At 37.5% G+C, this 3,849-nt stretch overlaps 1 long non-coding RNA gene across 2 annotated transcripts; it reads right to left on the reverse strand.

The window, feature by feature from the left end:
- Positions 1–2,177: 2,177 nt before the first annotated feature.
- LOC136285969 (uncharacterized) lies at positions 2,178–3,045 on the reverse strand. 2 transcript variants are annotated; one of them, XR_010719624.1, is made up of 3 exons: positions 2,955–3,045; positions 2,780–2,870; positions 2,178–2,542 (listed from the first exon to the last, which is right to left on the reverse strand). It is a non-coding gene; the product is annotated as an uncharacterized lncRNA (long non-coding RNA). The 2 variants fall into 2 exon arrangements; XR_010719625.1 differs by having other exon boundaries at positions 2,780–2,842; positions 2,947–3,045.
- Positions 3,046–3,849: the final 804 nt, after the last annotated feature.

The raw sequence follows: 3,849 nt of genomic DNA on the forward strand, positions 1-3,849 counted from the left end.
CTGTGTAAGTATCAAAAAAAGATTGGGTGGACTTTGACTTCTATTCCATAGGACATTATAGTTTTAATTAAAATTTTCTCTCATTCTGAGGCTTTGGAAATGTTTGTTTTATTTTTCCTGGCCAGTGAGTTCTCTCTTCTTTCTGTGGCACTTACAAGTTCTCATTTTCTTTGGTGTTTACTTTTTCATTGAGGGTCCTATGAGATCTTTCAGTATCAGCCACCCTTCTAGCCAAACGCAACAATCAGCAACTCAGAGCTGCTTCATGGTAATTGACAGTTGTGTTTTCCAAACTAAGGGACTATTACTGCTAATAGAGAAAGCCAGAAAAACCCAAACCCTGTAAAATATAAAGTAGAAACCTGTTTCAAGTCTAGTAAAAAAAGCCAGGAAACCCCCCAAAAGACAAAAACCCTCAACCAAACAAAAACCCCAAAACACTTCCCAGAAAAAAATACCAACTAGCTGTGGCTACTGCACATGCAACATAAACCTAATAAAATATGCTCCAGTTATTGTCCATAACCTGAGAATTACCCTCATTGTTCCTAGCTGTGATTAAGGGTAACAAACTTCATAAAAACTCTTTGTCAGCTAGTCACATTGTATTAGAACTGGAACAGTCTATGTGACTGGACTGACCTTCAACAAACTAAAACATAACCCTTTAAAAAGAAGATTTAATCACTGCATGGAAGGGAAGAAGTGATAAGTACAGTCCCCCCAAAAAATGAGCTCTCTTAGTGCATACATGCTGGACACTGACTGCACTCCATGTACACTACACTTGCACTTTGGAAATGCTCAAAACCTTGTTATGGAAAAAGAAAAACACCTTTTATGTAAAATAATTTATCATAAACATCTAAACCATATCATCAGTGAATTATTATTGGTCCAGATGTAATTATTAGAAAATAAAAAAGAGAGTAATATAGAAAGAAAAGTGTTAAAAACTGTACACACACTTCCTCTTTTCATAGAATCATAGATTCACATATGATTGCAGAATCACAGGATGGCTGAGTTAGTAAAGCACCCCTGAAGAGCACCTAGTCCAATTGGCCTGCTCAAAGCAGACTGAGGTAAGTTGCTCAGGGCCATGTCCCACGGGGCTTTGGATGGAGACCACAAACCTACCTGTGCAACCTGTGTCACCTTTATGGTGAAGAATTTTTTCATATGTTTAATTGCAATTTTCTGTATTTCAGTTCATTCCTGTTGTCTCCTGTCCATGAGCACCACCGAGAAGGTTTTGTCTCTGTCTTCCTTAATCCTCTTAAAAGGTGTTTGTACAGGTGGGTAGAATCCTCCCGAGTCTTTGCCAGGCTGAGCAGTTCCAGCTATCTCTGCCTTTCCTGGCAGGACAGGTGCTCCAGGAGCTCCATCATCTTCATGCTCCCTTATCAAACTCAGTCTCTTTGTACTGAGGAGGCCAGAACCAGACCCAGCAGTTCAAATATGGTGCCAGTAGGTAGTTTTATGTTGTTCTTTGCTTATTTGATTTTATGCTGGTGGTGTGGTTACTCTTCCAATATTTTTTTTGGATTCTAAGTTGAATTATTTAATTCTGTGTGTTTGTGGAGAGTACAGTCTGCTGTCAACATTCTGAACCCATTATTGGGAAAAGTATGATCATAATGATAGTTTTTCTTCTGTACTCTAGGAGCCATTTGGGATCTTGTTTATTTACTTGCTAACAAGTGCTACACCTTGCTTTTGTGACTCTGGTCTGCAAGGTCTCATTATGACTGAACTTATTTAAGGTGGTATATTTATCTATGTTGATTTTTTTCTTATTTTTTACCCCTAAACCTGCTTTTACCAAGCTTTGTGTCTGCAAGTTCATTTTAGCCTTCCAGTTTCTAGATTTCCAGTGCCTGCCTGTCCATCTTCTTGTCATCCTGATCTCATAATCCCTTTATAGAGGTGTTCCTATCTCAAGGTCCTTGCTACATACCAGGCCTATGTCCTGCTGCACTCCATCGTTATCTCAGTGACATGAATGTTTCACTTTGCAGGAACAACTACCTGTTAATTACTGTCTTTACAAAATTATTCTAACAGCATACAGAGATTAGGAAAACAGAAACGAGTTAGGTTTATCCACTTGTTCATTGGGAAAAAAAATTATGCTACATTTAAGCAAACTAGAGCAAAGCAACAGACTAGTCAAAATTATTTCAAGCAAGACAAGCTGGACAAACTTCAGTCCTAAGAAGCAGCAAACCCACTTTAAAGCCTGTGGTTTTAGTACTACTAGCAGTACCAATACCATATGAATTCCACTTCAGAGGATCTAGAGGGTATTTCTGGATCTTAGGGACAGTTATAAAGGGTGAAAAAAGAATTTGAAAAGTTGAGAAAGGAATATAAGTACTTGATTTTTCTCGTGTCTTGAACCAAAGTTTCTAATGTGTTCCGAAGTGCTGGCCTGCTGAGAGCGTGAAGAAGAAGTTGTTGCTGTGACATTTAGTGGGCAAGCATCCATAACTGAAAGCTCAATCTTGATTTCTTTTCTTTTAAGGCAGAACTTGAAATACTGAAAAATCAACAAGTCTCAATTAATCAAGTTGACAATGTCAACAGAAAAGACTTAGGCATTGTATTTGATAAATGTATGAATCATGAGCAGCAAAATGTACATACAGTTGCAGAAAATGTAAATAAGCTGTTGTTTTCAAAGTAATACAGCCTGAAGCAGCTATCTCAACAGGGCTGTTGTCAAATAACAGTTTTCTGCAGTGAATTAATTACTCGGCTAAGTATGCCAACATACTTATAAGAGTGGTCCTCTGTGCATCTGTTCCAGCACACTCAGTGGAAAACTTAGTAGAAACATCTCCAGAAGCAATCCAAGATCCATATACCTGTAAGATTTATATGTTTCAACAGTGCTAGAGCAAGGTAAAGGCATCTTGGCCACACAGGTAAAGGTAATTAAACCTATTAACTCTTGGCTTCACTCTCTTGCAGTCCACAAAATTCTCGCCTCTAAGTTCATACTTCCACAATGCCATCAGAGAATTTTTGACTTGCAGGCATTTCTTCATGGTTGGGCTGTGATTTCTTCTTTTGTGAGCAACTTTTCTTTGCAATCAGCTGATGAGCCTGTCAGCAGATGAGGCCTAACGAGATTATTTGAACTAGGTTGTGGGCTTCTCTAATGACTACCATTTGTCCTTAGCTAGTGATCCTTTCAAAAATTCATTTTTTGTGCTGCACCTAATCTACCTTCTTGACAGCTACAAGCACCTAAATGAGCAGAACTTTTCTCCCCTGAGACTGAAAAGGAACCTTTGTTTACATGTAACCTTACAAAAGCATTCATCAGAAAACTTAAAGGGGGTTATTTCCTAGGCATATAGAAAAAATCATTATCTTGTATGAGATCTTATTGACAAAACCCAAAAAGAGGGTTGGAGAATGCTTTGGATCTGATATTCAATAGCAGAATTTTTTTCCTGATGGAATGGAAAAGAATTTATTGTCTGTTGATTTACCTGAGCTGCTGTTGGCTACAATATTTTCATGGGTCATTTCAAAGTGAATAGTAAAATTCCCCCAAGACTGTGTTTTCTGGATGACTTTTCATTTTCCAGAAGTTCAGAAATTTTCCCTCTCTCTGAATAAGCACCCAAGTTTATTTATAAAATGGCAATTCTTATATTTCCTTTTTCTGAATCAGGCCTCTTTTACATCAAAAGCCAAAGAAACTAATTTGTTAATTTTTTTGGTTTTAAGTGAGTATAGATTAAGGAATCCTGCAGATTTATCTCTGTGTAGAATTCATTTCACTGTCTGGAAAGTTTTATGCATCACCATATTTTTACCATATTTTGAAGTGTT

Source organism: Chamaea fasciata, unplaced genomic scaffold, assembly GCF_029207755.1.
Source record: "Chamaea fasciata isolate MVZ Bird 193981 ecotype frontalis unplaced genomic scaffold, bChaFas1.0.hap1 SCAF_2, whole genome shotgun sequence".
NCBI classification, from domain to species: Eukaryota; Metazoa; Chordata; class Aves; order Passeriformes; family Sylviidae; genus Chamaea; species Chamaea fasciata.